Source organism: Mercenaria mercenaria, chromosome 1 (assembly GCF_021730395.1).
Source record: "Mercenaria mercenaria strain notata chromosome 1, MADL_Memer_1, whole genome shotgun sequence".
Lineage (NCBI taxonomy): Eukaryota > Metazoa > Mollusca > Bivalvia > Venerida > Veneridae > Mercenaria > Mercenaria mercenaria.
Window position 1 is genome coordinate 118,235,915 of NC_069361.1, and position 13,995 is coordinate 118,249,909.

Consider the following 13,995-nt stretch of genomic DNA (forward strand, 5'->3'; position numbering starts at 1 on the left):
ACAAAATTTTTTGTAATTTATTCCTTTTTTGTTACTAAAAAGGGTTTTTGCTATTTTTTTTTCTTGCGGTAAGGAAAAAATGAGGCCCCTTTTCTATAGTACAACAGAATGGTAACTAAAAGACTTTTAAATTTGGGTAAAGATATTGAAATGAAACTTTTTTTAATTGGTGAAAAGCTTTAATAAATTAGGCCCTGTATCAAAGTATGGGCTCGACATTTTTTTTCCTTTTGGCTGAACAGTCTGTAATTTTTTGAATCCATGCAGAAAAGTCTAAAAAAAATGATTTGTTCCCCAGATAGATAAATAAAATTCAGTAAAATTAAAGATTGTAATTCACTTTTTTTACTCTAAAGTTTAAGATTTTTTTAGAATGTGAAATCTAATGTTTATACCTGTTTCAGATGTGACAAGTCGAAAAGAATTTCAGAATAAAAAGAAAAAGAAAATGGTTATAACATCACATATTGGATTTAATCCACTCCACTTTTACTGCATGTGTTAACTCACAAACTGTACTGTCCTAAGCTGCTACAGGAAATGTTTAACTCTGAAATAAAAAGGAATTGCACCAGTGAAAACATATGTGATGGCAATCTGAATTTTGATGCTGAATCTTCTCTTCTCGTAAATGGGGATTAGCTTGGGAAGAGCAGCTTAAATGCTCAAAATGTAGCTATATTAGTAAATATTATAAGCTTTATGATGAGGTGGAAAAACAAGGAAGGGGTAGAAAAGCTGCTAAAATCAATGTTGGCTTCCAGTTAGGTGTAATGACAACCCCAATAGGTAATACAGGTGCAGCTAGATTACTGGCCCATGCTGAGATAATTCCACCCTGTGTTACTGGTATGCAAAGATTGTCAAATAAAGTAGGTGAAAACATTGAAACCCTTTGAAACAGAATTTGCATGAAGTAAGACAGTCACTTAAACAGGAAAATGCGAAATGTGGTAATTCAAATAGCTCAGAAGTCCTAACTGAAGGGGACTCCTACTATAATAACCCCTTGTTTAACTCCGAAAGTACGCCCTTTCAAGCTGGCACCATTGTCGCAACAACTATTTGTGAAAATAATATACATAGAAAGTCAATTACTGGTGCATTTGTTGGTGTTAAAACATGTACAGCTGCTTCTAAGTTAAGAAATCAAGGGTATAAAAATGTAAAGTGCCCCAATCATCCAGGTCACTGTACAGTAAATTTAGATGAAGCCCAATCCATTGGTGATGAAGCCAAATGGAATGAAATGGTATCTAAGGATATTACTAAAGATCTTCAGATTTCACACCATACAGGTGATGGAGATTCTAAAAGTCATTCTGGTGTAGACAAAGGTCAAGGAACTAAAACTGTGCACTTGAAAGATGTGAGGCACCTAGCAAATTCTCTAAAAAGGCAAATTAACCAGGCACCATTTAGTGACAAAATGTTCTGTGGTAAACAGAAGTCTAATCTAAACAAGAGCTGTCTGATGACAGCGCGCTCGACTATTCGAAGAATTGATTGAAGAATGGGGTCAAAATATTACCAAAGATATTCAGACAAAAGAAAAAAAAGATTAGACAATGTTCCAGTATTTGTTGATTTCGATAAGTCTTGCACTAAATGGCAATTTGTGAACCAATTTCAAAGTCCAAAAAGGGCCATAATTCAGCCAAAATAGCTGTCAGAGTTATGTACTCTTGCCTACAGATTGAAATCCTGATGATAAAAAAGTGTTCAAAGTTTAAAAGCAATATGTCAAATAGTTTTGACAAAACGTGGACTTGTATGAAAACAGAACAAATTTTCAAGTCCAAAAAGGGCCATAATTTAGCCAAAATAGATGACAGAGTTATGTACTCTTTCCTACAGATCGAGACTATTATACTGAACAAGTGATAAAAGTTTCAAAGCCATACGTCAAACACTTTACACAAAATATTAACTGGTACGAAAAACTTAACCCAGATTTCTAAGTCAAAAGGGGCCATAATTCAGCCAAAATCCTCGATGGAGTTATGTACTCTTGCCTATAACTGGAAAAGGTGATGGTAAACAGGTGTTGAAAGTTTCAAAGCTTTATCTCAAAAGACTTTGTCAAAATATGAATTGGTACGAAAAAATTAACCAAGATTTCTAAGTCAATAAGGGCCATAATTCAGCCAAAATCCTGGATGGAGTTATGTTATCTTGCCTATAACTGGTCATGGTGATGATAAACAAGTGTTGAAAGTTTTAAAGCTTTATCTAAAAAGACTTTGTCAAAATATGAACTGGTACGAAAAACTTAACCGAGATTTTTAAGTCAAAAGGGGCCATAATTCAGCCAAAATCCTTGATGGAGTTATGTACTCTTGTCTATAACTGGACATGGTTATAGTAAACAATTGTTGAAAGTTTCAAAGCTTTATCTCAAAAGACTTTGTCAAAATATGAACTGGTACGAAAAACTTAACCATGATTTCTAAGTCAAAAGGGGCCATAATTCAGCCAAAATCCTTGATGGAGTTATGTGCTCTTGCCTATAACTGGTCATGGCGATGGTAAACAAGTGTTGAAAGTTTCAAAGCTTTATCTCAAAAGACTTTGTCAAAATGTGGACTGGTACGAAAAACTTAACCAAGGTGTGACGCCGACGCCGTGGTGAGTAGGATAGCTCTACTTATTCTTCGAATAGTCGAGCTAAAAACAGATTTGCTTTATCTATTAAATCTAGGTGTGTTTCAGAGCTATCAAGTGAACATAAGAAGTACAAAAGCAATTTGAAAGTAATAAAACACAAAATGCCTAATATAATTTCAGCAATAGTACTATGTTTCAAAGGTTACAGTGGTACCTCGTGTTCTAAATACAGCCTGGTTTGTTCTGCTGGCAACTACAGAAAAGCAAAAAACTATATGCCAGACAATGTTGGGCTTAAAATGACTGATGATGATGAGACTTTACTCAGAAAATGTATTGAAATTCTCCTTGGTCCAGAAAGCATAGAAAAAACTAAATTTTTAACATCTACACAGAAATGTGAAGCAGTGAACAGATCCTATGATGCATGCTTGCCCAAAAATGTAACATTTCTCCGCAACTGCCATGGCCGTATCCATGGCTAGATTCTAAGACTAAATCATGGGCTTGCTGACACTGTCATCCTTAAAGCTAGGGTAAATGGTGTAAAACTGTCAAATAGCTCCTCTGTTATCAGACACCTTTTAAGAAGAGAGTACTATGACAAGTTGCGTAAAACTACCAGGTATATATCACAAGCAAGACACAGTCGTTTTGCATCACGCCAGTATAGGTACAAATTACAAACAGATTTACACTATTCAAAGGGTCTCACTGACCCCAAGCCTGACTTTTCTAGCACCCCACACCTAAAAGATCTTGCTTATGCATAGAGTGTGACATTAGCATGAAATAAAGATGGTTATAAGTAAAATTATTGTGCTGCCTTGTGGCCAGCTGAGCCGGTACTGCAAGCTGAGCTGGCACTGCACACATATAACAACTTATATTAACCACACAAATGTAAATAAGCCTTGTATAAGTTGTGTATATAATAGTGCTATATTTATCAAAAATATATGTTACCCTTTGGGTTCTTCTACTTCTAACTATAATTACAGCTAATATGCTTGAACCACAACACTGGTACAGTTCATCATTTTATTCATATTTACTTCACAGTTCATAGCATAAGGTTGCAGGGTACACCGAAATATTAATACAAGTATCGTAAGTATCGACAATGTTGTGACCCTGAAAGTAAACAATAAATTACACTAAATACTTAATATGAGCTTACATATACATAAGCGGCAATATGAATTAAAACAATAGCAATCTGGACAGCATTGGAGACGATTTTTCCTTATTCAATATAATACCCCAAACCCGGAGTATTACCCCAAATTTTAAATTTTAACTCTCACAAAAAAAAGCCCAGCGCTCCGTACACATCGGGTTTTCCATACAATATTTACAACATATTTTTATCGAAATTTCAAAAACTCAAAAAGTATACAATGAAACATGAACCAAGTAGCCAACCCCAAGCAATTACCTTAAATAACTTTTACAATCATATATAATGAATCAACATTTTACATACCGTTGGGGTTTGGGAAACAACACCCCCCCTCTACAACTGCTCTTTACCTTTTCCAACACACACCCGTGAAGGTGCTTTTATCTAAAATTTTGAGTAACAACGTTGCAACTAAGTACCTAGACTGTGACCTTTTAATTGTTACTGAAAAGGGAAAATTAAATTAGGTTTAAAAAATAAAAATTATAAAAGTAAGAAATTTAAAAAATTTTCCCCCTTTTAAAAAAACCTTATACATGAAAAATTAAAACCCATGAAAACCAAAATTTTTCATTTTTATAAAAACACCAGAAAAAAGCTTGCAGCCCTAAATTTAAAAAAAAAAAAACAAGAGAAAAAACCCTTTCCAAAACCTTAACAATGCCCAAAATTTAACTCCCAAAAAAAAATTTTAAACCCAAAAGGAAACCCCAATTCAACATGTCCTCCCCCTACAACTGACTAGGGACTGATCCCCACTGACGCTTTCAAAAACCCAATAAAAGGGGGGAAAATTGCCAATGTTGGTCCAAGGGAGATAACAAGAAACTTGATTATTAAATAATCCAACCGGGTTACTTTACTTCCCCTCTTTAAAAAAATGACGCCCCCTCTTTAACCCCCAAACGTAAAGTAAACTTTTTATACCATAAAAAAAAAAGTCCCTTGTCAGAACATCATAATACATTAAAAATATACTATAAAATTAAAATATTTGTATACGCCCTGCAAAAACTCTAACAGACTTCATATCTTTTAAAACCCCTAAAAAACCCACCAAAATAGCAAACATAAAAACTACAATACATCCGGTTACCCAAACATCTATAAATGTTTACATGCAAAGTGAAACCCCCCTGCCAAGTACTTTTATAACAAATGGGGGGGTAAACAAATTTATTATTTATTACAGTTTCCCAAACCATGAATGGGGAAAAATTAATTATGTAATAAAATGAAACCAATGGTATCAAATCTCATTAACGACAGCATCTTTCCCCTGCCCAAAAAAAAAATGTCTCTTTTCCAAGTTGTTTTAAAAAAACAAACAAGTAGATCAAATTAATGCTTTTATATAAAATTAAAATTTACAAAAAAGACCGCAAATAAAATGTGTATAAAAAAAATTTAGTTAATATATTGGGACACTGCAAAATAAATAACATAACAACTATACTTTTTAAACCCAAAAAAAAATTTTTTTCCCAATAATGGCATAGTTACACGCAAAGCTGTATCAACTCCATACTTTTTAAAAGAAACCTAAAATTGCCCATAACTTCCAAAACAGGGAAAACGGGGCTCATACTGGTACAACTGAAAAGGGTTGATACTCCCTAATTTTAGGCTTTTTCTTTTCTTTTGGTGGGTCTTCAAACTGGTTCTGCGGTAGTCTTTTTGGGTCCCTTCTTATCTCGTCTCTCCTGTCCTGTTTTTTGTATCTTCTTCCCCAATTTTAACCATTTTGTTTGGGTTTTCCTGAGTATCTTCCCCCAAAGGTCAATTTAATAACTTCATTTATCGCTTTTTAAACTTCTTCTTTCTCTCTGTGATCATCTTGTAAAATCTTCTAATGTGCCCTTCTCTTTTTCCCAGGTTCCTGAAAAATTCAAACTTTTTTCATCAACCTAAAACCATATTGTGTTTGGGGCCCTGTCTTCATTTTTTCCCTGTGAAACAATGAGGGGCTCCCCCAAACCCTGTCCCTTTCTTCATTTTCCTTGCGGGTAATGTGAGAATTATCCTTTTTATCATCTGTTACCCCCATCAAAAGGGCAAAACTCTTGACACAACCTCAAATTCCCCTTTAAGCTCTGTGCCCTTTAATTTCTTTTCCCAAACTGGAGGAATCAAAATTGACTTCAGGGGCGCCCCCTTTCCGCCTTTGTTCTGAAAAAAAAAACAAAGCAATTTTCATCATCTGATCTTCTTCTCCCAGGGCCCCGCCATTTATTTTCTGTTCTACCCTTTTTCCCCTGTCACCCCTCGGGTTTCTTTTCCCTATAAAACCTTTATCCCTTCTTGCCGTCGGGTTAATTTCTTTTTCCCAATTTCCGGGAAATCAAACGGGAACCTTTTGATTTCTATGTAAAAATTCTTTCTTTTGCCATTCTGATTTTAATCTAAATACAGGGATTTCTTCGCGAGGCTGATCCACAATTGTGTACAACCTTTTTTCGAACTTATCCCTATTTTAAATTTTTTTCCTTTCCCCTCCAAGTTTTAATATTTTTAAACCATACCGAATCAACAATTTCCAATCAAACTCCTCGGCCTTCAAATCGTACTGCTTCTTTTTTTTTTCTTTCGCTTTCCCCGACATTTTTTTTTCTACTATCTCCCTGGTTTTTGTCTTTCGACCCCTTCAGGTTTTTTATGTAGTCGTCACCTTCTTTTTGGTTTTATAATTTCCAGCCTTTTCAAACATTGTATCTAGGGGAAATTTTTGGGTTTTCTCCCAAAAACAAAAATTAAAAAGGTGCATTTTTGTCGATTAAAGTGGCTTTACAGTTGAAAGCAAAAACCCAAATTTTGATTTTAAAATGAAACTTTTTCCAATCTGGTTTCGGGGAAATTTTTCCCCAATGTTCCTAAAAATTTTCCTAAAAGTTTCTATTAAATCGCCCTGGCCAAAGCTTTAAACCTTTGGGTGGGGTAAATAGATGTATGCAAAATTTCTTAGTTTGTTAACTTGCAGAGTTCTTTGATTAATCAACTCAAATTTGCCCTTTGAGGGGAATGGAGCCCTTTTTGGGTTTTCCCGGGAGTTTTAGAATAAATTTGTTGTATAAAGCCCGCTTTTTGTTCTTGCGGTCTGATTCTTTGTGGGAATGGCCAATGCGTTTTTTGGGTGTAATGACCCTTTACAACCAAAATGTTCCCAAAATTTTCCCTCCTTTGGTTGGTTCAATTTGTAAAAGTCGCAGCAAACCAACTCAAGGGGGTTTTAAGTTTGTTGTGAAAATTAACAAGAGCGCTCTTTTCATGGTGCCAAAATTTTCTACGTAAACATCGCACAACCTGCGACCCAAGGGTCTAAAACAATGTCATTTTTTGGCCAAAAAAACCCTTTTCTCTAATGAGTTTCAATGTCCTTTCTTTTCCGGGGTTTTCCCCCCAACATCATTATGAACCCCTTCCTTTATATCTTTCTTGTACATATTTGTATAACAACTGTTTATTTTCCCTTTTTCATTTTTTTTCTTTTTCTCAAAACAAAAACCTCTTTTAAATTTTAAGATGATTAAAATCCTTTTAAAAGAAAGACCCTCTTTGCTGAATTTTTTCCCTGTATTTGCTTGTCTTTTAACGGCTCTTCTCCTTTCTCAATGATAGGATTTGCCCGGTTTTGGGCCTCAAAACTTTTTTCCCTCGCTTTTTCTATCTGGCCTGGGTTTTGTCCAAGATCTTCATTACTTCAACGATTTTAATACTCATGGCCGGAAGTGCCCCAAAAATGGCAGAATGCGCTAAAAAACAGTTTTAAAATGACTTCATTATAAACCTTAATCATGTCTTCATCATTCGGGGTAAATTTTCATAGGATAACGACTCTTATTAAAGAAATCAGTTTTCTTGACCCCAAGGCTTGTAGAATAAGTCAAAATTGAAATTGCCAAGGGCTGCTGCCCACCCTTTGGGCCCGGGTTGCGCCCCAATTTCGCATAGAAAGCACATAAGTCAAGGGAATTATTGGGGTAAAGACCATACAATAATTGTTTATCAGAAAAATCTGAAAACTTTTCTTTTTAACAGCCCACTTCAGAGCTAAAAATTCCAGTTTATAACGGAATAGGCTTTTCAATGCGGGAACAGGGGATCCCCGGCATAAGCAATAAATTTTTTCTTGAGATCGTTTTGCTTTTAAAGGGAGCACAGCCCCCCATCCCTGGCGAAGCGCAATATGTAGCTCATAGGGCTTCATAAAAATCCGGGTAGCCTAGTACGGGAGAATTTAAAAAATTACTTTCAAATCCAAAAAATCTTCTGTTTTTTTCGGTCCATTTCCCAAATTGGGTTTCTGATTTCTTCTTGATTTTTTCCCTTCGATGTGGGATGAGGAATCAATTGAGCTAAGGCTCGTGATTTTACAAAACCCCCTTGAAAATCTTCTGTAATTTTCCGCTAGAGACAAAAATAAATGCATTTCATCGGGAATTCTTTTTGGTGCCATTTTCTTTTTTTTTGTCTTTTTTGGGCGGGATCTTTCTCTTTTCCCCGCCCACTGCGACCACATGTCCAAAAAAGTTGATTCTTTGCCTGAAGAAATGACATTTTTCGGGAGCTAGTTTCAGTTTGCACGACTTTAGGCTTGAAACCAAGTTCCAAGGTTCCAAATCCTTCAAATTATTTTAAAAAATTTGACAAATCATCGAGGTAACAAAGAAAGTTTTTCATGTTCAATCTCCTAAGCAATCTTCCATTGGGCCTCTGGTAAGTTCGGACTTTTTCCGTTAAACCAAAGGGCCTCCTTTTTAAACCCAAAAACCCCAATGGCCCCTACGGGTAAATCCTGTTCTTTCTTTGTGAGTCTCCTCTTTTTCCAACCTGTTTGGTACCAGCCCTTCCCTGATCTACAAACTAAAAATTTTTTAAACCCATGTAGACGTCAAAAATTTCCCTACCCTTTGGGAAAGGGAAATGGGAATCCTTAGATGACCAAAGATTTAATTGCCTGTAATCGATACAAAAATCGAAGTTTTCCCTTTTTTCTTCCTTACAATACACGTTCGAAGAAAAGGGGATTTGGAAGGACGAATAATACCACAACAAACAGTTGTTCAATGTGTCGTCAAACCTTCCTCAACCTTTGGACGGGGGTATCCAAATTTTTCTGTTTGAATGGGTTTCATCAAAAAGGGCCCAATACGATCAAATTTTTTGCAATGCCCAAATATCATTGCACTGTAAGAAAATATCCCTGTTTTTTTGAGTAAAGATCTTTTGCTTAAACGAAATTGGCCCGGGTTTCAAGTATATGACCCTTCGTCAATGACAATCCTCAAAAATTCTCCTTCTTTTCCCTTTTAAGCTCCTCTTGGGGTTCTATCCGCCCTATTACTTCATCTGTTACCTCCCCGGGTTTTGCATTCCCACACAAGATTTCCTTGGGAGATATACAGCCAGTTTTTTTGTTTTTAAGTTTTTTTAAAAGTGACTTTAAAGGGTGTGTTTTTATTGTTGCGTTAAATTTTAAAACAACCCCAGGGTGACGCCCTCCCGTATCAGGCATTGACCCCGTCTTCATTTCCTGTACATTGCTGTAGTATCAGGATAACCATTTCTTTATCTGTGTAGGGAAAGGTTTTGGGAAACGGGATTTGTTTGGCCCCAAGGTAATTTTAAAATTTTCCCATGGGCATCCTCACAATTCCCCAATCTGTTATTATTTTGATAAGTGTTTTTTCCCCTCTAAAAACCCCTTTTTTCTGAAAAAAAGGGATACCGGGGACGTAAATTAGAGTTTTCTGAAAAAATTTTCCTCCTGAAATAGACTTGCCCCTGCAAAATTCAGAAAGAACTTTGGGAAACCAAGAATTACGGGTGCCCTTTGCGGGTAAGTGGTGTCAGGCCCACTAAAAATTAAACAAGTTTTTTTTGGGGGAAAGTGGGAAAGGCCTTTTTTCAATCGTTAAATCTACTTCAAGAAATCCTAAATTTGGGAGCTTTTTGGGCCCTCCCACATTCTATATAAAAAAATTTTTTGAAGGGTTGAATATCTGTGAATTCTTTCAGATGTTCTTTAAAAAATCTCTCTGAAAAATTTCGCTAACACAACTCCCAGTATCTAGTAAAGCAAATGTTGGAATACTCGTAGTAATATTTGCTTTATTGGTTTTTGGGCCCAAATAAATTTTGGGGTCTTTTAAAAAAATCAGTCTCCCCCCGATTTTTTCCCCCCCAAAAGAGCACTTTTTTCTTTTAAAATTTTTTTCTAAATTTTTTGTCAATGGTCCCCGGGACAATTTTCTGGGGCCCTGTACCCCTCTCATTACACTGTGACAAGCCCCCAAAAAGGTTTGTTTTCCCATCCCTTGAGGGTTTGGGCTTATTGATTATTTACCACGTCCTCTACCTCGGTTCATCCTTTAAAACCCTTTCATTAAAAAACCCCTATGAAATCTTCGACCTCCGAAACCGTATCTCGATTGATGGTACGAGGGGCGCCTGAATCTCTTTCTTGTAACTGGTCATCCCTCATGCAACTTTTGACGATTTCCTTTAATTCATTTTTTTCTGATTTCTCTTCCCCTTTCTTTTTAGCTCATGACAATTTTCATGTTAAGTTCAGGTCTTCAACTCAGAATTTCCCAATTTTTCCTCAACTCTATCTTGAAACGAAACATAGTCCTTTAAAATGTCGTTCCCTTTTAATTGGGGAAAATGCTTGAGGTCCATGTTTAATCCTTTGGAAAAATACCTGTTTCAAATCGGGTCACTAAAACCCCTAGGTTTTGCCCCCTAAAAGGGAATTGGGTTAGCATATATCTCTTTTCCCAAACCCAAAAACGCCCTAATATTGATGCAAACTTTTCCTTGAGTGCAGGAATAAAATTTCGCTAATTTAAATTTCCCTTCTTTTTATTTTCCAAAAGGAAATTCCAACTTCCTTTTTTATTTTTTTGACTGTCAAATCCTGGAAACCCAACTTCTAACGATATCACTTGCCGTGCCTTTAACTGCCCCCTAATTCCAAAGCAATTGCCCCTTTCCGAAAAAATTCCTTCAGTGATTTATTATTCAATCTCAAATTTGAAAAGTCCCCCATGTGACATCTCCTTTTTTTTTCACCCCATAAAAAATGACATCTTTGGGGCCGGGTAATACCTCCGGGGGTATGTTTATGTGACGCAGCGGGGTTTGAAGGTGGATGGCTTGTACTAGTTTCTACTTGGGTTTTTGAAGAGAATAGGGGGACAGTGGTACCAGGAAGTAGTCCCCTCTTCAGTGGACACTATCTGAAGGAAAATCGAAGTGGTTTTTAAATTTCCCTTTTTTTATGTAGTCGGCTTCCAAAAAATTTTAACCCCTTTTTCAACTCTTTTCCCGGTTTTTTTTTTTTTTTTTTTTTTTTTTTTTTTTTTTTTTTTTTTTTCCTCCTCCTAACTCCTCCCCCTTTTTCCCAACCTTTTGGGGCTTCTAATTTTTTCCTCCCGGACTGTATTTCCCTTTTCCCTCCTTTTCTTTTTCAAAGTTTTTTTTAAAATTATCCCAAAAAAATTTTTTTACAACAAAAATAATTCAGAAATGTGTATTGCACAAACCTCAACAAAAACCACTCTTCAGCACCCGAATCTCCCAATAAATAAAAAAAAAAACAAATTGCTTTTAATCTTTTATTTTTAAAAAACACCAATCAATAAAACAAATATTAGGTCAGTTTTAACCCCGTCAATTTTCTCAAAATAATCACTTAATCAGTGTTTGCACTGATCAATAAAGTAACTTAATTTTAAGTCCCCTATATTTAAATTTTGCACAAAAATATAAGTCACTTCTGCCCTTTCATGCAGTATTTTTTGCACTAACTTTAAATTTTTAAATACACTTTTTCGTCAACCAATTTTTATTTAATACAATCCTGCGCTAACTCTCACTTAATACTCTTTCGCCTATCAGCTGTCAATAACTATCAAAGCCAACCTTTGGGAAAAATTTAAAACATATCAGGTAATTCAATAACGCACTGACAATCAATTCTATAAGTCCCCTCTTTACCCAATTTGTCAAATTCCAATTATAATTCAATATTGCACCACAATTTTGATTTTGGGAATTAAATACTTTTAAATCTGTACTGCACTCATTAGTATATGACGACACCTGACTTAAATCTGTATTGCACTCACTTGTCCCCAAAACATAAGTTGTTATTTTTATCAAAAATGTGTGAAATATTTTTTTCATAAAATTCCCCTCCCGCATTTATCTCCCTTAAAAAAATTTAAAAAATTTACTTAAAGTTATTTTTTGCAGTCAAATAAATTTTTTGAAACACAATTGCGCTTAATTCACTGTTGCGCTAACAAAAAATTTTGTTTTTCCAAAAAACACCTGTAACTTCAAACCCAATTTCCCCTTTTTTGACACCAAAAATTCCCTACATATAAATTTTATCAGTCAAAACAATACACTTTTTACCTTATTGATAAACAGTATAGCACTCATCAAAAAATTTCCAAGTATTTAAATTTTTAACATTAAAACACAACCCCAACACAGAACCCAAATTTACCTTTAAAAAATTTAATAAGACAGGGGGGGGGGGCCTTAATTACATCAACCCCTGCACTTTTTTCCCTTTTGCAACTGGAAAAAAAACAACACCAATGTATTAAAAAAAACCAAAATTCGAAATTCACTCTGGTACTTTCCTTAAATGACAACCCCTTTTTTTAAAATTCATAAAATCCCAAAACCCCTTTAAGTCAACAAATTTTAGATACTCACTTTTAAACCCCCAATAATACTAAGGTTAACTCAGTTTGCCCCTGACTGTGAAAGCAATAAAAACATTTTTTCACTCAAATCAATTCAAAAACACTTTATCCTTCAAGGCTCATCAACTAAATTTAAAACCCAGTCCAAAAAATTTAATTTAAAAACTATCTCATCAATAATTTTTTATTTATGCTGAAATAAGAATTTCAAAGAATATTTTCCCTGGGTTTAAAAAAAAAAAAATGTAACACGGTGGCGCGTCCCAAAGAAAAATATTCTTTAAAAAAAGCGGCTAAAACTGTTTTTTAAACTAACTTAAAAATTGAAAAAGATCAATTCTAACTAAGTTTAAATAAAAATGGCAAAGTATCCAAAATTTTTTGAAAAAAATTCACCTGAAAAAAATTTAAATTTTTATTTTAAATTAACCTTTTTTTGGACACTTTTTAAATACTCTGAAAAAAGAAATCAAATTTAAAATTAAAAATTCCCAAAAATCCCCAAAAGAAAAAGTTGTTTTACTTCTACTCTACTTGTATAACTAAGGTTTTCCCCACCCCAAAACCCTTTTTACCTAAAAATAGAAAATTATACAACTAAGAAAGCACAACAGGGTACTTGCTGTGATGTCATTTAAGGTCATTTTACCAAACCAATAAAAGCCTTGAACCCGGGGTTTTACATAAAACCCCCAGGCAAAGGTCAAATTGAAATGAAATCAAACTTTTATCAAAAAAAAAGCTTTCAATGACACTTGATGGATGAAAAAAAAGGTTTTTCAGGCCTGAGAATTGTAAAGGGGTAAATTATGGGCGAGGGGTAAATAACAGATAATTAAAAGCCCCCCTGTAATGCCCCAAACCCAATAACAACACGAAATATAAATGAAATGGGGGAAATTCCCCCCTGGGGCCCAAATAAATAAATGATTGACGCAAGGAAAAAATTTTTAAAGAACGACACCCAAAACTGCCCAAGAATTAAAAAATGTAAAAAAATATGAATTTTTAAGCCCTTTAACTTTCAAATACAGCACTTTTAGTATTAAAAATTTTGTAGTTTTTTGAAATTAATGAAGTATAGATGCTCAATTAAACTTGGGGCAAATTTGTGGAAACCTTCACCTATTTTTTGAAACCTTCAACCAAGCTTGGTAGGGGTTGGGAAACATGCAAGGGGCATTTTTCCCCTTTCCCGGCTTACAATGAAGGGCACAAAAACAGTCAAATACCAAAAAAAGCAGTAAAAAAACAAAAGCCTAGGGGTAAAAACTTTTTAAATGTCAGAAAGGTGTGACATTTTATCCCTTTTTTGGAATATCAGATACTGTTACTGCAATTTCTGTGTATTTGTTAAAAAAATAAATTTTTCTCAAACCCCTCTTTTGATACTTTTTTAAATGTTTTTAACCACTGAAACGGTTCCCGACTAAATTTTTGAGTGTCTATGACTGGGCCCCTTGAATATAAAATTGTCCAACTTGG

General features: G+C 34.8%; 1 long non-coding RNA gene across 5 annotated transcripts in view; it reads right to left on the minus strand.

The window, feature by feature from the left end:
- Positions 1 to 496: 496 nt before the first annotated feature.
- LOC128547943 (uncharacterized) overlaps positions 497 to 13,995 on the minus strand; it is a 58,366-nt gene continuing 44,867 nt past the window's right edge. For all 5 annotated transcript variants that reach the window (XR_008366799.1, XR_008366798.1, XR_008366797.1 and 2 more), the window contains one exon: positions 497 to 550. This is a non-coding gene — a long non-coding RNA (uncharacterized LOC128547943). The remainder of the gene's footprint in view (positions 551 to 13,995) is intronic.